General features: G+C 53.3%; 1 protein-coding gene across 1 annotated transcript in view; it reads right to left on the bottom strand.

Moving 5' to 3' along the window:
* Positions 1-24,255, bottom strand: part of ZMIZ1 (zinc finger MIZ-type containing 1) — a 248,191-nt gene that overhangs the window by 155,433 nt on the left and 68,503 nt on the right. Inside the window, exon 3 of the mRNA XM_023527991.1 lies at positions 16,276-16,364. The gene's annotated coding sequence lies outside the window, so the exon portion shown is untranslated. The remainder of the gene's footprint in view (positions 1-16,275; positions 16,365-24,255) is intronic.

The following is a 24,255-nucleotide window of genomic DNA, read 5'->3' as shown; positions in this document are numbered from 1 at the left end:
GCTGTCTCATCCCAAACTGCACTTTCAACAGATCTGCTGTACACACTCTGCCCATCAGAACCCTGTCCATCCTTCAATGCCCAAAGGACCAACTCCTTTAGGCTGCCTTCCATGATAACCACCCCTCACCTCTTTCAAGTGATCCTTCCCTTTTCTGAAGGTCCAGAATATTTGATGGTGTTCCTTTCTTTCTCTTTGCATAAGTAAAACTGAGTGCTTGGTATGTCTTTGGCTGTGAGACCCTTGTCATACTCACTCCAGGCACAGTGGAGTTGAGCCCAGGGGCTCGGGTGGTCCTGACTGCTCAGGGGAGGACTAAAATCCTGAGTCTTTCCATCAAAGAGCAGTAGCTGCATTGGCCTCAAGGAACAGATAAAAAAGCAGCCCCAGTGCTTTGGCTGTTTGGAGTTGAGGGAACCTCCTGGGCGGGGCTGCCCGAGAATCACGAGGCGCCCTTGGTTCAATAATCCTGTTTGTCTTCACTTCCTCTGAGAATATTTTGAGTTGTTCTGATGGCCTGCCCACTCCCACGCCCAGGGAAGCCCAGTGCTTCTGGGCCCAGGACCCTGCTACATGCTCCTTGGCTTCCCATCTCCCTCTCTCCTCTTGAATCCTTGAAAGCAGTTGTGGAAGGGCAGACCAGCAGAGTTTGGCCAACCTGCTGGGGATGCAAGAATGCCAGGCCGGGGAAGGGTAGGCCTAGCAAGTCTGCTGCTGGCCCCTCAGGGATGCCTCAGTAGAGAAAGCTCCAGCAGACAGGAAAAAGGCTACTGCAAACCCAGGCCACACCTTGGCACTTGTGGGGTCCAGAAAGCAGATCTTGGGGGAAGAGTAGGGGCTCCCAGAACTGTCCTCTCCACCTACCTAACATCTCTGATAATTGGTTTGCTCATTTTGAAAATGAGGGCTAAAAACCAATTTCTATGGGGTTGTTCTTTCATTTGGTCATTCATTCGTTCGTTCGTTCGTTCCTTCCTTCCATCCATCCGTCCATTTCCTTCTTTCAACAACTGATGACAGTGCCTACAATCTATCAGAGGAGGAAAAGAAAGAAAGGAGTTGGGGGTGGGTAGGGAGATGGAAGGCAGGGCCAAAAGCCAACCCAAATGCTTTCCCAGCCTGTGTACTTCATAAGGGTATTGGCTCACTGTCTAATGCAAGGTTGGTGAGACCTAGAAGGAGATGGGTAATTCTAGGACAGCATGCTGGAGGTGTGTCCAGCTCAGCCTGGAAGCAAAACGGGGGTCAGGGGCATCATCTTCTTGGGCAGAGCCTTGCAGGCAGGAGGGTACTCCTCCTTGGCAAAGGTCCAGAGGCTTGGTAGGAGAAAAGCTCTGGGATGAAGAGAGAATTAGAGGTGGCATCAGTGAGCAGGGATAGCTGCATTCACAGGACAGAGCCTAAGCATCCCTGAGGCCCCTCCAAGGCTTCACCCCATGCCCAATCCTAATTCGCTGTGTTTTCAAGATCTTGTTGGAATGGCACCTGCTCCAGAGACCCTGGCAGACCTGAAAATCCTTGCTCATTCAGTGGGCATCGCCCAGGCCCAAGGGCTGATGTCTGCCCATCCCGCCTCTCAGAGGTACTCTGGCTCACGCTGCACATGTGTGTGCCTTGTCCACAACAAGTCACCTCAGTCCCTTAGTATTAGGCTTGTGCAAACAGGCAAATGAGACCAGAAGAGGAAGGGCCCCACCTAAGCTCACATATAGCATAAGTAGTGGCATCAGGAATTGAACTCAGGCCCCAGTTAGGGACTGATTCTCCTTTCCCGTGAGTCTCAGATTTTCACTAGGGAAAGAGGGAGGTAGCAGGAGGCTCACCTCCTAACAACCAGAGGACTTTGGCTCGGGCTTGTAGCCCACTCACACTAGAGGAAGAGGGAAGGGTCTCCCCTCTCCCCAAGTCATCAAATGAACAATTTCTCCTCTGATCAATGGCAAGGGCACAACATGGATTGATGGCGTGTAGTGTGGCTCCAGGTTCTTACATTCCAGAGTTGAGGCCCTTCAGCTCTGCCACTTACAAAGGTGTGTGACTTTGGGCAATAAACTTAGCTTCTCTGGGCCTCAGTTTCCTCATCTGTAAAATGGGGATAACAAGAGTCCCTACTCTCACAGAACTGTAAGGTCTTAACAAGATTATGCCATACTGTACTTGCACAGGAAATGCTCAGTAAATAGGGACTGTCATTATTAACACTGGCTCCGGTTTGCTGCCAGGTGCAGACTTGAGGTTTGCCTGGGGGAGAGGTACTGGCCCCCTTATTCAAAGAGAAGGAGAAAGACCCAGGACTCCGGGAAGATGAATCCTGGCTTCAGGCCCCTTCTGGAGCTGACTCAAGAGCAGGCCCAGCAGATCTGCTTCCCAGAGATGGGCTTCATGAGGGCCATCTGCTCCCAGAAGAGGGGCCCCCAATCCCTTCCCACAGAATGGCCAAGGTGCTGAACATCCTTCAGGTACAAGCTCTGTGCCAGGTGCTCCCTTGCATACCCATCTCATCAGGCCCCGTGGGGTGGGCATAGCCTCCTTCTTGCCCAGGGTCAGAGTCTTGTCCAGAGGGACACCCAGCTGGGGTTGGCCAAACCAGGGCCTCTGGTACCTACCTGGACAATTACCACTCCCGCTGCTAATGATCGAAAATGAATTTTCTGCCAATGGCTCCATCTTAGGGGCTTTGTCTCTCGCCTCTGCCCACTGTTTGCGGTGGCCTGGCACCTATCACGTGGCCATGCACTGCCCACTTAAGGACTGCCCTGGAGAAACACCACTTATCCCCGTGCCTGGGATGCCCCGATCCTAAATTCCTGCAGCATTAATGGAGCCCGGCAGAGGCTTTCAGAAGAGTCCTTAGGGGTCATGAATCCAAGCTGCCACCTTATGGAAGAGGGAACATAAGTCCGAAGAAGGACAAGCGTGGGCCCAAGGCCAGGACGAGAACTCAGGTCAGCTCTGGTGTTGGAGGCTGGACGGAGGAGCAAGACACCTGTCCCTCCAGGTCAGTTTCCTCATCTGGGGCTTCAATGGCTGGAGGAGTAGCTGAGCTGATGCCACGCCCATGACTGGTGCAGGGCTGGGCGTGAGCACTGTTGGCTGTCAGCTCCATAGGGCAGGCTGAACTCCAGGTCCTGCTCTCCGTCCCGGTAGATGCTCTGAGGCCTCGGTTTTTCCTTGGTTTCCTTTGGTTCTTGAGGAGGCAGGTGGGATGGCAGAGAGGCTGAAAGGCACGAGCACTCCCAATGGCACAATAAAACTGCCTAGCACTTTGAATAAATGTTCTTGATGACCCCTTTCCTGGGCCAAGGACCAGCTCCCTGGTGGTCATCCTCCCCAAACAGGCATCCCTCTGGGGTTCTGGCCACATGTGGGCCAGGCCGGTCTTCAGTGATGGCCGAGGCCCAGATTTACAAATGCTGGACAAAGGAAAGCACTGTTCTTGCTAGTGGGAGGTGATGAGTCTGAGCACGGCACTAACGTCACCCAGGCCTGGATGTAATCCTGGTTTTGCTGCTTACAAGTCACATGGCTTTAGCCGAGTCCCTGTGCCTCTCCCGGCCTCAGTTTACTCAATGGTGCAATGGGGAGGGAGAGGTCTAACTGGGGTAAGTACATGGGCCAACCCCTGGCCCTCAGAGGAGCCAGGTCACAGGATTTCTGGTTGTTTGTAGGAAAGCCAGTTCTTCCCCCAAGGGCAGCCCAGTGGTGGCTGCTGTAAAGCTGGTGGGAAAGCCGGGGAGAAAGGGGGTTTGTGAGGTATGTTAATCCTCATACTACACTCTGCCACCTGTCTCACCTGCTCCATCAACATAACTGCCCAGGGAAACGCAACTGTCCCCACCAGATCTCGCTTACACGAAAAGTTCTAGTCCTGCCTTCGCCCTTCAGCCACTCTGACTCGGGCAAGTGCCTCCCTATCCCCTGAAGTCTCCATGGCTCTGTCTGTAAACTGGGAGGAATGATGCCTGCCTAATACCCGGGTTGCTGAAAGAACTCTCAGAGAGGGAAGACATGGCTGGGGCTGGCAATGGGCTGCGAGGAAGTTCCCTGTTCAGTTTCATATACCACTGGCCTTGGCTGCTCCTGCCTTCCCGGGCAGCCCCAGAGTCCCCACCAGGAGGCACTGAGGACCTTCCCAGGTGCTTCCCATCGAAGGCTGTCAGGACCAGCCGAGGCACTTTCTCCCATAAGACTAGGCTTTCCCTGTGTTCTCTCAGAAAGAGGGGCTCCCTCAGCCCAGCAACACAGTGAGATTCTCGGGAGAGTTCCCTACTACCCCATCACTCCCAGAGACTGAGAGCCTGTCGGCTGGGGCTGAAACCCTGAGAGCTGAAAAGGAGGGGCCAAGGCCAGCCCCCTGATGGGAATCTGTGTGTTGCCAACAGCATCTACCACAGGGCTTGCAGGTATGGGCCGCCAGACCACTTGCTTGTGAATGAATGAGCAATGATGGGAGGGGTAGTGTGAAAAAATTTAGATCAGAGAACACAGCAGCTGACACTTGCATGGGGCTTACCACATCCACACCAGGCCTGGCTCTAACAGACACTGTTTATATAGTTAACCCATTTATTCTCCACAGTAGTTCTATAAAGTAGCAATGCTATCCCCATTTCACAGATGAGAAAACTGAGCTCAGAGACACGAAGTCACTTGCACAGTATTAGAAAGCGGCGAAGCTGGATTGAGTGCAGGTCCTGGGCTCCAGAACCCCTGCCTTGGTCCACAGTGCTACCTCCTGGTTGGGGGGAGGGGGTGGAGAGAGCATCTGCTCAGAGGCCATCCAGACCAGGTTTCCCACCTGGGCCCCGCCCCCAGGACCTGATTTAACTGGTCTGGGCGGGATCCCTTTCAAAGCTGCCCTGGCTTCCACTTGGAGCAAGGGCTGAGAACCCCTGACCAACCCCACCCTCATTCTTCAGTGGGGAAACCGTAGCTCAGGGAAGGAGGAGACAGACATGCCCAAGGTCTCCCTGCATGTTGGGGGAGCCTGGGACCTGGAGTCCAGTCCTCTGACTTCTCTGTTGTGGGCTTTAAGCTCTTGGAAAGCAAGCACTGTCACTCCAACCCAGCAGGCCACAGGCGCAGATATGGGTGGGAGAGCCGAGGCAGGCAAGCACAGGGAAGCCAGAACAGCATGCAGCCAGATGACACACGGGCCCAGCAATTCCTGACTCATGTCCACCCATCTCGTGACTCCACCTACTGCCAATGTCCCCACCCTGGCTCACACCCCACAGCCCACTGCAGCCACTGGAGTCCTCTCCCATTTAGGTCCAGAAAGCCACAGAGGGAGGAAGGAGCAGTGGGGCCCCACCCAGGGCTGGGTGGGAAACCCAGACAACCCCAAACCAGGGATGGGGGTAGTTGAGCGGGGAGGGGGGCCCTCCGGGGCACGCAGAGGAAGCAGCATTAATGCTGACCCCTGCCCCACCCTGCAGTGCCTGAATACTCCCAGCCTGTGCTAGCTAGCCACCCTACAGACCACCAGGCTGCAGGAAAAAAACTGAGGCCTGCTGAGCCCAGCTAGCACTGACGCCCACCTGGGCCAACTTTCTCAGCCACGTGACTCCCCTTGAAACTGGGCTCCGCACCTGGATGAGCATGCCAGGCTTCCCTGCTGCCAGTTCTTCTCCCTGAGAATGCATTCCTCCTCCGTCCAAGAATTTTCAATGGCTCCCACTGTCTACGAAGTCCAGTTCTAACTCTTTAGCCTCATATTCAAGGCCCCAGCTTGACTCTGACCCGTAATCTTTCCCTACACATGTCTGGGCCTCGGCCTCTGTACTCCTGCCAGGAAGGCCTTGGTCTCTGCGGCCTGACACGCTAAGAAGGAAATTAACACTCACCAAGGGGCCACAAGAGATCAGACAGTGTGTTTCCAGAATCTCAAGGACTCCTCACAGGTCTTTATGACACTGGCTTTGAAAGGCCCATATGACAGATACAGAAGCTAAAGCTCAGAAGGGTGATGTGTTCAAGGCTACTAGAGGCTGAGCTGTCACTAAATCATGGGGACGAGCTTGGGCTGCTGGTCTGGGCGGGATCCCTTTCAAAGACAGGTCTTCCCTGTTGCTGACAAGCTTTCAGCGAGTCCATGAGCTCAGGATGGTCCTGAGTCTGCGTTAACCCACTCAACGTCATGGCAACTTGGGCCTGCTCACCTCTGCATCTTGACCCTCCCTTCGGCCTTTTATGGGAAACAACTGATACTCTGGGCTGCGACCCCCACTGATACTGAGCTGGGTCTGGGCTGGGGAAAGTGTCATGGGTCAGAGAAGCAGGCAGCGTGGTAGCCAAGAAAACTGACTCTAGGGCCAGCTACCCAGTGCAAAGCCCAGCGTAAGTATCTTGGGCGGGTGTATTCGCCTCTCTGTGTCTCAGTTTCCTCTTTTGGAAAGGGGGACAAGAGTAGTGACCTCACAGAGTTGCTGCAACAGTGACTATAAACTTCTGTAGACAAAGTTTTAGAGCAGCACCTCCACAGGGTGCTATCGAAGCATTTGTAGCTCTTAGTATTTGTCCCTGCACCTTAGGCTCAACATCAGAACCAAAGGAAAATCCAAGGCCTCAGAGCACCTACCGGGAGGGAGAAGGATGTGGGAGCGGCGGGAGAGCCTGTCCCGCAGCACTGCTCCTTCCCGGCTTCAGGCCCACAGGCCCGCTAACCCGGCCTATTCCTCTAAGCAGAGCAGAGGGATCTCGAATGTTCCACCTCCCAGCACCTGGGAGGAGGGAGAAAGGAAAAGGGAGGGTTCCTTCAGACACAGAGATACCCAGCTTTGCCCCTACGATGTCAGAGATGGGATGACCCAGAGAGGGGCTATGCCAGCACCACCCTATCACCCATGGGGACAATGGCAGCCACCCATGTCTCTCACCTGGCTTGAGGGTCATCATAAACAAAGTGCCCTTGGATGGGTTGGAGACAAAGATGTCTGGAATAATGAGTGGCGGGGGCACGGGGGGTGGGGGGCGCGGTCTGGGCAGTTAATCTCAAACCTGGTTGTCCTTATAGGGTATAAATTCATCCTACCCCCAAACCCTTTATGGGATGCTCACAGCTGAGCAGAGCTTCTTCCTCTCCTCTTTCTTTCTACAGCTGAGGCCCAGAGTGGTTGAGTGACTCACCCAAAGACACCAGCAAGCTGGTAGGGGATCCTAGACTCAGTCTCTGGGCTCCCAGGCCTAGCCCCACTGTGAGGTTTCCCTTTCCAGACCCCTAAAGGTGACTGACTGTCTGGGAGAAGATAAGTCATCTGCAAGTGTGGGATGAGGGATGGGCGTGGACCCAGACCTTCCACTGACTGGAGCGGGTCAGAACAGGTCAGAGGCAGGGCAGCCCCAGAACTGAGGTCCAGCTTCCTCTCTCAAGAGGGCATGATTCCTGGCAGCAGCTCCCACGGGAAATAGTAGAAGCACCACCCTCGGGAACATGGGGTGGGACAGGGGGTGCCTGGGCAGGGTTTCCTGTTGCGGGGGTGGTGGCCACTCGCTGAGGCCAAGTGACCTGTGTTGGCTGTGGCCCTGGGGCTAGGCCAACATTAGGTTTCGCCTCATCCTTGGCTCAGACCCAGGCCACCCTGAGTCCCATCCTCCAGGCTCACTCTGGCTTCCTGTCCCACAGGCCCCACCCAGCCCAGAAGAGAGGGAGGGCCCTGCGGAGGCCTCCTCAGAAGCACCAAAGTTTTCTGGAGCAGGAGTGGGCAGGCTGCCCCGACCTGCTCAGTGGCCGCCTTTGGCCTCTTGACCTCTAGAGCTTCAGCTATTTGTTTTCCAGTAACAGGCCTTGACAAAAGTATCACTGGGATTTTTTCCTAGGCATTCACAACTTTAGACACAGCTGAGCAGAGATCAGCCCCTCCCTGGGGATCGGATCACTGCCTGCCCCCGCTCTGGACGGAGGGGCAGTATCATTTCTGAGCCATGCAGAAGGGACCAGGACAAGGGGAGAAGCAAAAGTGAGACAAATTTCAGGCCTCAAAGGTAGACTTTTTACTGGTCAAAAATGAGCAGTGTGGCGCCTCTTGCAGAAGTGTGGCATCCTAGGTAGGCAGTGCAGCCCCCACACCGGGGACAACGTGATGTAAAACCATAGACGCAGTACCCAGAACAAGATCCCTTCAACCCACCCCAGCTTTATACACTTGGACCCTTAAAGTGAGATGGGAGATTGACCCAGGGGCTAAGGGACCACCTATGGTCTTTAAGTGAACCCAATCCGGTGTCGGCGCCTCAGGAGCTGGGGGCTCACCAGTCCACCAGCAGGTATATGCTGGGAGTGGAGAGGTTGGTGGCCTGGCCAAGTGAAGGGGAGATGTTTGAACAGAAGCCCTCGGCTCCCACCCTAACTCTCCTGGTTTCCCAGGACATAGGCTATGGGAGGCCGTGGCAGCCCAAGACTCTCCCAAGGCTGTCGGCAAACAGGAGCCTCAGAAAGCAAACAGGCCAGAAAGAGGGACCCTTTCAGATACCTGTGGGCCCACAATGGACAAAAGCCTCACATAGTTCAGTGCTGGGGAAAAGCGCAGATGGCAGGTGGTTTGGGGCTGAATGGGCTGGTCCTGCCTAAGATCACCACAGGGACAGGGATAAAGCTGGGATCCAGTCTCGTGCCTGCACCATGGGCAGCCCAGGGACCTCCCTCATGAAGGATGTCAGCCAAATCCACAGCAGTCCCCCATGGCCCAGGGGGCCATGCTGGGAAGGTGGGGCTGCCCAGCGTAGGACACTCGTCCATACTGCTCCAATCAAACAGGCCCTGATGCTCTGCCTGGAGGGAGAAGATCTTGCGGGGAACTCGGTCAGGGAGGCTAAAGGCCTAAGGTCTATGGGCCTGAGGTGAATGGAGTGGAAGGCAGAAGCCAGACTTCAGCCCTGGTGGGTAGCCAGGGTATAAGGTACCAGGAAGAGTTTCTAAGACAGCCATGTACAGTAGTGAGCTCCTGACCCTGGGAGCATGCAAGCCAAGTCCGGGAACACAAAGACCTAGGTGGCATTCTGAGACTCTAGCCTAGTAGCTTTATAGACATCCAGGCCCGGAATTCATATTTAGCCATGGGAGGCAAGATGGCTAGCCTACATCACCAGCTCAGCCACCGGCCACTCCACCTCCAACCCTTTTCTGTAGTTTCTCTAGAAATTCTCAGCTGTAACAGCCTTTAGCTAATGAGCCCATGGGACCTCCCTCCAGGATGAACACCCCCAAATCCAATCACAAGAGAGACAAGGCCTTTCAAAGTTCTGTGTGGCCCTGATACCAGCTCTCTGTGTCCCTCATCCTGAGCGTCCCTCATCCTGGGCACCCCTCATCTTTGGAAAAGTATGCCTAAGCTTCCCCAGAACCCAGGGCAGCCTGTGGGGTCTGCCACACCCTGATTCCCACTCAATGGCTGCCTCTCTCCTGCGCTTTACCTTAGCCTGGACCCTCGGCCCACCTCGAGATGTTACTTGATGCCAGCTTGACAGTGAGCATCTCCAGGGCCAGAGATGTGTCTTTTGCTGAGCATAGGCCTGGTATAGACTTGGCTTCCAGGAAATGTTTGTCAAAGACTGAGACAGGGAAGAGGCAGAGAGAAAGGGGGACAAACAGACACATAAATGCAGGTGGGCTCTCAGAAACATGGCCCTCATAGGCCACTATAGCCCTCCTCCTCCGAGTCCCAGGAGCACTGTGCCCTCTATAGCTAAGCCATACCACACAGGCCAGGTAAACCTGGAGGAAGGCTGAAGGAGGCCCTGCTCAGGGGGACTTCCCTGAGCCACTTCCCCTAGGGCTCTGCTGCCCAGGTGGGTTTGGAGAAGGCCCCCAGTTGTCCAGGGCTCAGGGCCTCTGTACTTTGCCCACATCTACTTTGGAAGGTCAAGTGACCAGCTCTAGCCCCCACCTCTTTGGAGAAAGGGGACCCTTGCCTGGCTGCTCAGTCCACAAGGGACTCACCTTGCCTGTTGATCCCTGCCCAGCTCTGAGGTTTCACATGACCTCCTGGAATAGCAGTGGGGTGGGACATGGCTGCTTCATGACAACAGTACAAGGTCTTTGCTCCATAAAAAATGGTCCTGCCCATCCAACATACAGGAAGTGTGTCACAGGTATGGAGGTTCCACAGAGGTTCTGAAAGATTCGAGTTCTGACAACTCTGCTCCCCTGCCCAGCTCAGGTCCTAGCACACGGTAGGTGCTAAATCTGTCGAATTAATCAGTGACCTGCCAGATGCACGTCAGAATTCCTGGCTTGGGCTCTCCTGCTGAGGGGCCAGGACTCACCAGCCACTCCAGGGGACACGACAGACAGCAGCCGTGTCCACATGTGCCCCTCTCTCTGGCCAGGGCTCCGTCTCTTCAAGCTCCTCCTAGACAGAGGATATCTGCCCTCTCCGTTTCAGGGCTGGGAGGGCTCTCTGTAGTCGGCAAGCACAAGCACAATACCTTTTCTTGACAGATGGAGGTGGGGGAGGTTCAGTAAGGGCAGGGGGTCAGAGCAGGGCCATTCCCAGGCCAGGCCTCCCCGCACCAAATTCAGAGACCCAGGAACTGCAGGACCTGGCTCAGGGCTGCCCTCTGTCCCCAGTGATCTGTCCACCACCCACGCCAGTGTGGCCCCCTCCCCTGGCTCCACGTCTCAGCTGCCTGGCTGCGGCCAGCCTGAACTGCTTACTTAGACAAATAGGGAAAGTGGTCACGTGACTGGCTAAGGTTTCCTAAACCAGGGACACACAGATACACACACATGCACGCGCACACACGCACAGCCACTCTCTGCAGGTCAGGTGGTTATGTGGCTCAGCGGGGCAGGGACTGAGCCAGCTCAGGTTTCGTGTCTCTGAAGGACAAGTGACTGGTCTGCCTTTCCACACCCAGAAGAATGCCTTCTCCAAACACTTGTCTTCTGCTTCCTGCACGCATCAGGGACATACTGGATGGGAAGCAAGTGGAACAGGGGGAAAAGAGGAGAGAAGGAGAGGGAGGAGCACTTGCCTCCTGGCCGTCTGTCTGGTGTTTTCCTTCTGCCCTCCCCATCCAGAGGGCAGATGCCTGCTACGAAACTGTGGCCACCCAGCTGCTCTGACTAGCCACTCTGCCAGCAGTAAGAATCCCATAGCTTGGATGTGGGGCAGGAGGGAAGCAGAGGCTCAGGGAGGAGTCTCCCAGTGAGGCAGAGACAGACCTTGTACCCCGAGCAGTAGTTTTGTGGCTGGAATCCATGGCCCAGCCTTGGGAGTGTCCAGGGCGTGAGAAAGGGTGGAGAACGGGGTCTCTAGTCCAACATGGCAGGAGGAGCTCTGCCTTTGATCTGTTATTTGGGAAAGGTCTGTGGGCCAAGGCCTTGAGGACTCTTAGCTTTGGGGGTCTATGCCTCAGACACTCCCCAGGATGGCAGGCCTGTCACCACAGCCCTGAGACTGGCTTACTAAGGAAGAAGGAAAAAGTCACATCTCTGGATAAGCAGGGCTGAGACCAGGCTCCAGAGGGGCCACTGTCACCAGCTACTCTGTGAGGGTCTGTAGCCAGCTTCCATCCTGCCCTGGCCTCAGGCCTGACCCCCAGGACCCCAGCAGTATAGCAATCCACTGCAGAAGCACCTCAGGAAGTCCACAAAGATATTAAGGGCAAAGCCTAGAGTTCTCAAATAAAAACCAATCCCCCTCAGGCCTCTTGCTAAGCCCTTCTTCATATGTTATCTCATTAAATCCTCACCACGACCCTAAGAGGTGGGTAATGTCGTCACCCATTTTACAGATGAGGGATCGGCAACTTGAAGGCCCCCAGCACGGAGCTAGGTCCATCCTCTACAGAGCGCTTGACCAGGTTCCGAGGGCCAGGCCCCAAGTTCTGCAGGGATGCACACCCAGCCAGCCCCACCTCTTATCCTCTGTCTGTACCAGACACATAGAGCGGCCCCTGCACGTGGTTTCTGAGGTCGCTAGGGTGGAAGAGGAAGAGGTAGAGAAATGAGGAAGAAAAAAATGTGTGGAAGGGGAGAACATGGGGTACAAACAAGGACAGAGAGAGAGAGGGCTAGGGTCGGGGTGGGAGAGGGTGGAGAGAGCAAAAACCAAGTCAGAAAGAGCAGAGGCAAATGGAAGGGGAAGGAGTATCTGGGCAAGAGGAGGAAGGAAAGGAAGAAAGAAAGGAGAGGAGGTGGGAAATGATTCACAGGGAAGGGGCAGGGGATGAAAGAAGCAGGCAGGAGTGAAGGAGGAAGATGGAAAGGCAACGGGGGTCAGGGAGGAGGGGGCCTTGGGAAACAGAGACAGAAGGAAAGCACACCCGCCCACCGAACATTAAATACCTAACAGGAGATGACAAATCAAATGGGAATTACTGCGGTAAAAACATAATTAGAAACTTGATTGAAGTTAAACAGAATTTACATAACACTGCAAATTAACTTTACCCGAAAACTATTCACTGGGAAGGCAATGAAAAAGCATTTCATTAGTAATCTATATTTAAACAATAGGCACAATGGAGCCTTCTGATGAGGAACTTGGTGCCTTCAACCTGAGCGAGTGCCAAAGGCTAAGGGAGCATAGAAGGCGGTGAGTGCCTTCTATGGAAGTGGGCAGGGTCCTGAACAGGATACCTGTATCTGTTAATAGGGGATGGAGGTGGGTGGACACAGTGGGCTAGATCAGATTCTGGTATAGGTTCTGCCCTTAACTTGCTGTGTGGCCATGGGCAAATGTCTTATCTTTTCTGTTGCCTCATCTACACAATGAGGAAGTTGGAAAGGTGGTTTACGTGAAAGTGCCTGCAAGTCTGAATACTGCAGAAGAGCCCATGAGATGGTAGAGGGCAGCGGTAAGAGTGCTTGGGATTCAGACTGACCTGGTTCACAGTTCCGCCCTGCCATTTATAAGCTGTAGCATTATGCCAGCTTCTTCCTTTCCCCTCTCCTGATTTACCCATCTGTTCAATGGGGATATAAGTCCACTCCTGCCCGACGTCACCCAGGCAGTGGGAGGATTTAGGGAGAGATTTGGCCAGGACAGGCTTAAGGAAAAGTGAGTCTAAGGCATAGGATTGCTTGTCCCATCCGCCTGACACACTAATTAGATTGCCTGAAGCCTCCTGTCACTGACCTGCCATGGAGGCACATATTATCAGAGAGGCTTCCCACAGCTCTCCCAGCCAGTGATGCAAAGTCAGAGGCGCGTCTCCCCAAGGGCCTAGGGTGTCAATGTGTTGTTGCTGGACGCCATCCTATTCTCAGGGTATAGCAAAGTCACATCAAGCTGCATTCTCTTGGGCAGTGGCACTGGATTGCATCTCTGTAGACCTCTGGCTGGCCGCATGCTCTTCCCCCACCTCCAGTACCACGTTGAGCACCTGCTCAGCATTGGGGCTTGTTGGGGGAGAGTGGCTCCTCTCTGCAGCCTCTCCTGACTGAACCATGGCCATTCTCTCCACTGAGAGCTGAGTGCTGAGTGCTAAACACCAGAGGCACAGGAGTGGACGCCTTCCCTCCCACCCCCCAAACATGCACACACTTGTCCGGCAAAGGCACCATGCTCAGCTGCTGTAACTGGTGAGTCTGCTCTAACTGGTGAGTGTTAGCAGGCAGGTGACATGCATATATAATCCTGGAAGTTTCTACAGTTTCTTTTAAGATAAAGTATCCAGGCAGTGCTTACAGATATAATAGGAAGCTGCTGGGTGCTCTTCCCACTGTAGGCAGCTACCACCATGAACTCTGCACTCACTAGGCAAGGGGAGGTCTCAGGGGCCCAAGAGTCCCAGAGGACAGGTGGGAGGTGAGGAGCGGTAGGTGAAGCTTCTTAAAAGAAAGTGCAAAGTATGCAGACATTAGGGCAAGAGGCTCAGCCAAGACCAGGGAGTGCCAGCTAGGGTGACAGGGAGGGTCCTGGATATGGGCTAATCCCCAGCCCAGCCAGATGCCCATGGGCCTTGGCCCCTGTGTGGCCAGGTGTGGAAGGGAAAGCTGCTCTGGTCTCCCCTCCTTATCTACCATCTCTGTCCATACATGGCTCATTTATTGAGGCCTCTGAGCCTTTGTCATGCTATTCTCTCTGCCTGATGTGTCCTTTCCTTTCTTGGTCAGCAAAACCTTCCTCTTCCATGAAGAGCCCACTGTCTCAGTTCTCCTCCCTCCCTGGCTGCACCTTCTCCATTTACTTACTGCCCTCACCCCATCTTCCCCCAGTCTAAGGGCTGGATGCCCGGTGACTCAGACTCAGGCTTCTGATCTGCTTTATCTCCACTCACTCCAGAGGTGACCTCATGGCTTGCAATACCATCTATATACGACAAATACCACATATATATCTCCAGTCGGGATGCACTCTGCCTCCCAGACTCATCTATTCAACTGCCTACTCGACCTTTCCACTTGGGTGTCTCAAAGCCATCTCAAACCTAAATACAATTCATTGGCTTCCGTCATCCCTCCCTTGCCTGCATCCCTGCCGAGTAAATGACCACTTCTGTTCTACGGTAGCTCCTGTCCTAAACCCAAGAGTCTTCCTTGACTCCCTCTTCTCCCATCCTCCACCTCTAAACCATCCGCAAATTTGTCTGCAAGGTCTTTAAAATATATTCAGACTTCGATGGCTTCCCATCTATTCCCCTACTGCCCCTAGTCCAATCCACCACCACAGCTACTTGGATGTGGGCCAAAGCTTCCCAGCCATCTCCCGGCTCACTCTTGCTCATCTACATGCGTGGGTCTCCTTCAGGATCTATCTGCCTTCTCCTCCTACCCCTCATTTCACTTCAGCCACATGACTTACCTGCTACTTCCTCGAACAAGCCAAGTGCACCCCAGTTCATCCCCTGCTTGCATACAGGTCTCTGTTCAAATGTCACCTTGTCAGAGGCCTTTCTTGAACATCTTTTGTCAAAGAATATTTTACCTCACCCTGTAGATTCCGTTCCTTTACTTGGCTAACTTCCCTTCTTAAAACTTAGCATCATCTGACATATTATATATCACATTTTGGGTATTTATTGTCCGTGTCTCTTCATGAGAATGTGAGCGCCATGAAGATAGGGAGTTTTGTCAGTTTTATTCTCTGCTATGTCTCCAAAAAATCAAGTATTTTCTCAAAAAACATTTGGAGCATGAATAAATGAACAATACCACTCTCCTGGTAAGCCTTCCCCAAATGCCTGCCTGCAGAGCTAGCACACGGCCCCTCTACTCTTCCCATGCAGTCACAGACACTACACAAGGCTTGAGCTTATGGAATTGGGCCTGACTCTGGGATCATGCGTCTGTCTCTACTGTAGATTGTACTACCTCAAAGAAAGACTGGATCTGATCCATCTTCAAAACCCATCCTTTAGTGCGGGCCTGGCTTGGTGTGAGAGCAGTGGGTGTTTGATGTGTGAATTAATGAGTACATAGATGGTTGGAAGAATGGGTGGATGAGTAGATGAGTAGGTGGATGGATGAATGAATGGAAGGATGATTGAGAGGGAGGGTAGATGAAATGAGAGGGTAGATAGATAAAAGGATGACTGAATAAGAAAGTGGTTGGATGGGAGGACGGACAGATGGATAGGTGAGTAGATGAATGATGGGTAGATGGATGGATGAATCGACAAGTCCTTCCACAGGCACACAATAAAGACAGGTCATTGCTTGGGATCAGTAGCTGGACTTCTGGGGAAGATGGGCCAGACCAGTGCAGTGTAGTAAAATGGAGAAGCTGATATGGCAAATAGGATACAGCCACGCTGCTTTGATGCAGCCAGAGCTTGCTGTGGACCCCTGGCAAGCCCATTAACTTCCCTGTGCCATGGTCTTGTGGTCTAAAAAAGCAGATAATTCTTACGCAGAGCTGTCAGAGAGATTTGAAACTGACTTCGGAGTTTCAAATGTTGCCACAGCCACATCCACAGCCACATCCCCAGTGAGACACCTCTTTGGCCAAGCTCACCTTAGAAAATTCTCTCTTCTCAAGCCCCAACTGGTCCTGCTGACTTTATAGCCTTAATGCTACATCCACAAGGGCTAGGACCCCTGGCTATGCCCCCAGAGTTCAAACTGGTCCAGGCTGCTAAGATGGCTTAACTTCAAATAACAGTCAGGCCAAAACGATTCATAGAATTCTCGAGAATTGGATAAGTGGAGGACCCATTTTAGAGACAGACAAACTGAAGCCCAGAAGCACAAGGAGTTCCAGAAAAGTCCTGCGGTCTATGTTAAGAAGGGCTGGGAAAAAAGGCTGACCACCCTTGCCCCTGGTCAGGTCTCAAGGTGCAGGTGGCAGTGTGGCCTAGGCCTCAGGGCATCGGGGGGTCTGGTGTTACCTTTCTGGGTCTTGCAGCTGAGTGATGGACGGTGGCTCTTTTTCTCACACCCCTCGCAGCATTGGTCAGACGTCAACAGCCTCCTCGTCCTGGGTACACAGAAAGAGAGACGGATATGTGTGAGTGGTAAGCAGTCCACTTTCTCCCACTTCTGTCTCTTACTGCCAGGCTAATCTCTGTGTCCTCTTCGGCCACTTAAGCATGCCTCGGGATGCCTGATGCATTAGAGCCGGCTGTCTCCCCAGCCTGCTGCACCTCAACAAGCAAGCCAACTCCTAGTAGAATTCTTAAAAATTTTTAAAAAATATATCTAAGTTTTGTTTCTTCTCGGGCTCAGGAGCTGCGTTGTCTTTTTCTTCCTGGTGAGAAAAGCAAAAAGCCATGGCCTTCCTGTGCGGTGCCCGGGCAGGGGGACAGGGAGAAGCTGTTGGGGGTATTTTTAGCAGAGCCTATGAGCCCCTGCAGTGTTCTCTCTGTGCCCTGCCTGGCTCCGGGGAATTATCTAACACAGCAGGCCGGCAGCCACTTCCAAAGCCACTCTTTGACCCCTGACTGAATTCTTTCCTCATTATGAATTGCTCACCAGACCTCTGACCAACACTTGGAGCCATTTTATATATGTGCACCTCCCCAGGAAAACCAGCTTTCATTCCCCCCTTGTCCCCTTCCTGGGTGTAGGACTGAGGTTTTGCTTAAAACTGATAAAGGAGACCCAGAAACAGAGTTTAAGGCAGAGAAGAGCCCTGGTGATTTTTATTTCGTGTTCCCCAAACTTTCGGTCTTCTCCTGTGCCCTTCATGACTCTTGGTCCCAGCTGAGTCCTCTCTGTATGATGACTTAATTAACATTTATCTTTACTTCGACTCACTCTATTTAGCCCCAATAAATCTGGTCTTGTCCAAAGCAACCATATCCACAAAATAATTGGCTTGATATGTTACTTATATTCCTAATACATCTTAATACATATATAACTACGGAAATAAAAATACATGTTCTTTGGATACTAATTCTTGAATCTTGTCACAAGTGACCAAGTTACGTAAGACAAGCTTTGGCAAACTCACTATTATTTATCAACCCTCTTTTTGTACGGAAGGAGAAAGTCAGTCCTAGGAGGAGGGTTGGTTGGTTGACAGGACCCAAGAATCAGTTCATAAATAAGGCCAAGGGAGGTAAGGGGGTCAGAATTATGGAGTATTGGATGCTTTTAATTCTGTCCTCTCTTTCCAGCACTGAGTGAGATCATTCTTTTCTCCAAATGTGAACTCTGTTGTGAGAGTCTAGCTAGGCAAATGGGCACAAGGCCTGTGAGGAATTTGGTCCCAGAATGAAGTGTCCCAATGTAGGGCTGCAGGCTACGCAGAGGCCCGGGGTCCAAGATGATGTCTTTTCCCAGCATTCTCTGAGGCTCTGGTTCCCCTCTGCCCTTTCCATTAGGATCCTCCAGGCTGGAGTTGGTTATTTAGCAGAGGCTAGAGATATAATTCTTTCTTGGTTAAATTCGAAGCACAGAACATACTCCTGAACTCCAAAATCTGAGCTCTTAAGTCTTCAGCTCCTGTGGGTTTTTAGGGTGGCCTCTGGCTCTCTGTATGCCTGGGTCTCCCTTGGTGTGCCTTGAGGAGTAGACCCTGGTGATCCCGGAAGCCCCACCTTGCAACTCTCAGGCCTCACTGAGTCTCTCTGACCTCCTTTGCTCTGCCCATGGGTTGTAGACTCTGGCTGGGCCCCTGGCCCCATGCCCTAGCTGCCTGCCCCTCCTGCAGAGAACAGGATGTGGGTGTCAGGAGGTGAAGGAGAGTGTGGGGTCAGGATAGGGAGTGGCCTCGGGACGCGACTTCCTGAAGCCAGATCGGTTTACCACAGTCAGTTGGGCCCAGGACAGCACAGCTGTGAGTTATAAATGTCCCTGTCAGAGCCTGGGGTAAAAGGCCTTGCTGCCAGTGGAGGTGCCTGGGCCCAAGGCGTCCACTCCTCTGGCAGCCTCCACAGCCAAGGGCCCATCCTCCAGGAGGCCTTCTCTGAGTGTCCGGTCCTCACGACCTATGGGGTCTCTTGACTCCTCCCTCTGATATACTGAGACAAAAGAGCCTAATACCACCAACCCCTGCCCACTCTTTGCCCTTCCAGGTGCGAATCTTGTGGTTCCAGCTACTTTGAGAGCTCTGAGAGCAGAGGCCATCCTGGGCCTCCACTCGGCACCAAACCAGGGGCTTGGCACACAGCCAGCCGCCCTGGTGACAGCCTCAGGGGCAACTGTTCCAACTCAGCAACCTGCTTCCCACGGTCCCAACGGCTCCTTGTGCCTGCCCACTGGGGCGCACAAGGGTGGGGAGTGGGGAGGAGGACAGCCTATAGCACAGGGGCAGGAACCCCTGCACATCTGGGGTCTCCTTCAGGAGAACTTCCCTCAGGGTCCCACTCTCCTGCCTGCCTTCCTTGGGGCTCCTTCAACCTGGGCTATGGGGTGTGAACTGCAGTCTGGGGTGCTCAGAGGCAGGCCTGCACACACACAGCTGCCTACAGGGAGAGCAGTTAGGTCCTTCCAGCTCCACGGCCCAGGCTATCCTCCTGCTGGGGCTGTAAAATGGGCAGGACAGGGCTGGCCCTGGAAATATAATAATGGGAACAGAAGTAAGCTAGTGGTGGTCCAGGGCCTGGAGCTTACACTATTTTGGAGGTTCTCTTTAAACATATACATAAAATTACAAATATATATTTAGAATGAGAAAATAAATGACAACAAATTCCTAGAGCCTTAGGAATTCAGGCCCCATGTTCTAGCTGCCTGCACCTCCCCCAGAGAACAGGATGTGGGTATCAAGAGGTGAAGGAGAATGTGGAGTCAGGGTGGGGAGTGGCCTTATGGGGTGGGAAATGCTTACACAGAAATGCTCCTGAAAGCAACATGGTGCCCTTGCCACCTAGAACCCTCCACCGCTGCCAGCAAAACTCCCACTTTCACCCTCGTGGTTCAGGGGAGGGGCTTGGGAGCTGAAGCTCCATGAGTCTCCTAGTATGTCCACCTCTGATTAATAATAGTGATGAAAACTAACGATAATAGTACCTAACATTAATGGACCTTTATCTGATACTGTTTGAAGTACATTATGTGAATTAACTCACTTAATCTCACCACAGCCTGTGAGGTTGGTACTATACCCATTTTAGCAGATGAGAACACAAACACAGAAGGGTTAAGCAGCCCAAAGTTCACACAGCTGTGACAGAACCCAGATAGCCTGGCCTTGGCGAAGTTATGAACCCTCAGCCACTGCTCCTTGCTACTTACTGCTTTAGGGGGCCCAGGAGAGTTTTCCCTCTCTCAGAGGCTCCAACAGCAGCAGCCACCAAGGGCTGACACTGAGTTAAGCACCCTTCTGATTACACCGTTCACTCTGCACAAACGCTTACACACCCAGCACCAAGATCTCTGCAGAAAATGACCTCCTGCTTGCCTTGCTGCCCAGGGCATGCTGGGGTCCTCTTTATGGGCAGAAGTGGGCACCCAACCTGACTTCCTGGGGTTAGTGGGGTGTCCTAGAGATGGATTGAGCCGGCCCCAGAAAGGACTCCTGGCGGAGATAAGGAGACAGAGTCTGCCTAAGGTCAAGTAGCTTGCTGTCCAACTCCCTCATTTTACAGATAAGAAAAGGGCGGCTTGGAAAAGTGACTTGCCAAGGGTCACCCAGCGATAGGTGATACTACGTGAGGTCCGAAGTTAGTCTCTACAGGGGTGGGGCAGACTGCCGGCAGCCTGGGGGTGGCCAAGGCCTGGAGCTGGTGGGACGGGCTGGCCAGGCGAGGGGTGGGGGTGGGGAGGGAGGCGTCGCCCTGCCTTTTGGCCTCCTCGGAGCAGCGCCTTTGTTTTCTCTCTGTGTTTTCCATCTGCCCGGCCCCAGCGGCCTTCCAGGCTTCCCCCGATTGTGTGCAGGGTGATAAAAGGGCAGATGAGCGGGAGATCTCTGGCGGCAGCAGGGTCACATCGCAGCGACACGGTGGCGGCGGGTGGCTGGCCAAGGGGGGCTCTGGGCGGGTCACTGGGCTCACCACCAGCTGCACTAAGCACTTCTCCGAGGGGCGCTTTGCACATGGCTCTCAGGCTCCTTCCAGCACCCCTGGGAAGAAAGCACGGCAGTCTCCAATTTACGGAGGAGGAGACTCCAGAAAGTGCAGCCAGGACCGGAATCCTGGTCTCTGGGATTTCCAAAAGGCCATGCTGATCCTGGCCCTGATTTCCCTGGCCACCCAGATGACACCCGGCCTAGTCAAAGCCATTCTCCCTTTATGTCTAGAACTGGCCATTTTCTGACTATCTAGGAAGAAAGAGAGCAAAGAGTCATTCAGGGTCTTGACCGTCAATGCCTGGGAAGCCAGGCCAGCCAAGGTGTCCCTGTGAAGTCACTTATCTACACATGGTGACTCGGGGTGAGATGGAGCGAAGTCTGACTTCCTGGCTTCCCTAAATCCATCTTGGAAGGCAAATGATTCCTCTGTAGTGGGCTAATTCCTACTGACTATAGGGCTGGGGAGAGAAGGACATGACCCAGGGGCGCTGTCATCCTGGACCCGGGATGGGGCAGTGGTGGCCTGAAGGCCCGGAACTGGCCAACCCTGCCCTCAAATCCCTGCTGCTTATGACCTTGGCCTCACCCACTTGGTCTCCTGACCTGGTGTTCTCAGACCCTCCCCGAGTGTCTCCCCAACTTCAGTTACTAGATACTTTAAGTCATATCCATGTTCCATCTAAATTATTTATGTATTGTTATTTAAATCACTTTAACCCAATCACTTTCCTTTTACTTAACGAAAGTAGTATCATCTTTGAAATCAAAGGTCTGATGTATTAATTATATTTTTTCTAATTCACGTGACAATAATACATAGTATTAAGATCTGAAATTCAGACCCTTGCACATGTCCTAATGGCCCACAGTGTGTAAGGTCCTGGAGCGGGTTCAGGCTGGTCCTCCGGAAGCTGGCCTAGGCTGGGAGAGTGAGCCTCGGCAAGTGTGGCCAGGCGGCTATGGGAGCAGAACCCTCCGTTAGTAGATGGGGAAGTGGGAGGAGGTAGAGGTTTCAGAAGGGTACAGAGGGTTTGGTTTATGCGATGGGCTCAGGCCAGGCTACTTCTTTCCTCTACTTCTCGTGCTAGAGTTTGGTCCAGATATTCTCCAGCTGCAGATTAAGCCATTGCCCTGCAAATTCCTCTTGACAATAGCTCCACGCAGTGGGGCGAGCACTGGAGGGGAGTCCAAACACCTGGGTCAGGGGTCCATCTCTATCACCGTCTTGTTGGGAGATGCTAGAACTCAGTTTCTCCATCTATATAGAAATAGTAAATCTCTGTGAGTCAGCCTGGACCCCTGAACCCCAATGATGTATGGGGCTCTCGGTGACCCCTGGGCCTCAGGCAGACCCTCTAACCACCCATGGGGACCTCCTTTGACCCTTTCCTCCAACACCTGATCGGGGACCTTGAGTGCCGTCTGGGGTGCGAAGGGGAGACAAGGCCATTCTGTGTGTCAGCTATAAAATTAGATAATCAGCTAATCACTAGCAAATTAGCATCCCATCTTAACATAGAACAAATATAGTATTTACGTAAAAGTTGTTAGGAGTTTCTCTCTTTTTAATTAGCAGAAATAAATGCAAAATGAATGGTAATTAGGCAGCTGATGGATTCGGTAGTACAATTATGCCTGCAGCAGTGCCCCAGTCCTTAAACGCTGCGAGCGAGCTCTGAGGAATCAGAGGAGCCTATTTATATAGTTTATTTATAAAACAAAGTTAGCAGGAACAAAGGGGTGAGGCCTGGGCACTGCTGGGGGAGGGGGTCTTAGACACAGAGTCAGGGTCCTAGGAGAGGGAGCTTCAGTACTCAAGGAATGGGGGGAGGGGGGTGCTTAGCTTTGGGCTGCGACAGTGCACCGTCGAGGCCCCCATGTGTCTATTTCAGGCTCCCCATGTGTTGCTGAGAATGACCTCTCTGGCAGGAAGTAGGCTAGCGTGGTGTGGAGGGGCTGGGAGCAGCTGTTTCATGCACTCCTGCCTTTCTCTTTCTCTCCGTGGTCCCTACTTCTCTCTTCTTTGCTGGCCCTGTTTCTTCACTGAGCACTTCTCTGTGCCGCACCCTGAGGCATATTCTTCTAGAAAATCCTCCCTTTCCTCTAAGAACTCAAGGGGAACCAGGTCTAGGAACTGGTTTGGGTGGATGCACCCAAACACAGTGGGATTAGGTTCCAGACCAGTGGAATACCCGATGGGAGTATGAAGGCAGGAGTCCTGAGTGGAGGCAGCCCAGAGGAACAGACAAGAGTTGGGTTTAAGAGGATTTGGAGGAGTTTTCTGAGAAGGTGAGAGGTAGCAAAAGGGCTTGTATGTGCAAAGGCAAGGAGGTAGCAGATAGCATCCTGTGACTGCAGGAAAGAGTGCATCGGGGATGTGGAGGCAGGAGAAATAAGCAGGGCCTCATTGTGATGGGTACTGGATGCCAGGCTAAGGGTTTAAACTTGATCCTAGAAGCCGTGGCGGGGTCGGGATCGAAGGAGTGGGGCACCCTTCCTACTCACAGTTCTTCTCGTAGCTTCCCCTCCCCCGCCCCCAGAGCCAGAGAGGGGGCCAGGTCGACAGGCCATTAGAGGCAGCTGGTCCAGCTCAACAGAGCAAGCATGGAGCAGGAGGCTAACCTGATTAGAAGAGACAGGAGGTTTGTCTGTGGGGGAGGGAGGGAGGGAGGGTGACTGCTCCGAGGGCGAAGGGAAGGGGGGACATGCTGGGCCACTCTTGGATCTCCTGAGTGAGGGGCCTGTCTCCCCTAGAACAGAGCCCCCTGCTCTGCCCCAAACCCTGACCGCTGGGGAGGCCTCGCCAAGCCTGGGGGAAGGGGAGGCAGCACTGCCTGAGAGGTTTCACCCGCCTCCCAGGCTCAAACGCCAGCTCCACCATCGCCCTATGCTGTGACCTTGAAGAGCCACTCCCAACTCCAGGCCACACGTTCTTGTTCTGGTTCTTGTCTCCAAAACAAAGGCTTGAATTAAAATGGGTGAGAGGCAGTGGCCAATTCGGCCCACAGTCCCATCCGCGTGAGGATTTAGGTGAGGCAGGCACTCTCCAATTTGCCGCAGTCTCTGCTGCACCCTCTTGCCTTACACCGCAGTCCAATTCGCAGGCTTATGTGGCAAGCTGCAGGTAGCCTAGTTGAGCCCCCTGAATGATGACCACTAAGTCCTTCCACATGACAACCTGGGCTCAGGAGACAGAAAACTCAGGGGCGGATAAAGGGGCGACAAAAAGCCTGGTAGTAAGAGCAGCTTCCCTGTCAGTACCCTGGCAGGAGAGAGATGAGAATGCAGCTGCACTCAGGGCCTGCAGTGCCTCTGGTTTCGGAGGACGAGCAGCCCTCCCCGCCTTCCTTCGGTGACTGCCCTAGGCTCAGGCTGCCCATCTCCAAATTGGGAACAGTAATACCTGCCCACCCAGTCCCTGGGGTCATTAAAAAGCTCAGACAAGCCCTTGCTCCCCACAGTAAGCTGAAAGGCTAAGCTCTGCCTAGTGGTTTAGCCCTGACTTTGAACGTGGAGGTTCCTAAGGATTTCATAAAGGGAAGTTTCCCACTCCCCAGCATGGTCAGCTCTCTAACCTCCGGAGCCACCCCTTTAAAAGAGCAGTGACAGGCAGCCCCATCAAGGTCTAGAAATCTGAGCTGTTATCTGCTGTCACTCTCAGGATTGTGCTCTAAACTTGTAAGGAAGACAAAGATCACACCGCACTACTTCTCTGCTCTGTAAGTTGTGCTCCTCCTGCCTTTGGCCAAAATCAATAAAAATCTCCACTATGATTGTTTCACCAGCACAAGGGGCCCGGGCCCCTTGCGATGACATTCTACCCTTGGCTGGCACTGAGGGTCTCCCTTTATACACAGCCCCAGCCCCACTGCAGGCGGCAGTGACGTGTGGGGTGGGTGGTGATGGGGGA

Source organism: Pteropus vampyrus, unplaced genomic scaffold (assembly GCF_000151845.1).
Source record: "Pteropus vampyrus isolate Shadow unplaced genomic scaffold, Pvam_2.0 Scaffold20, whole genome shotgun sequence".
NCBI classification, from domain to species: domain Eukaryota; kingdom Metazoa; phylum Chordata; class Mammalia; order Chiroptera; family Pteropodidae; genus Pteropus; species Pteropus vampyrus.
This window is presented reverse-complemented; position numbering and strand designations above follow the sequence as displayed.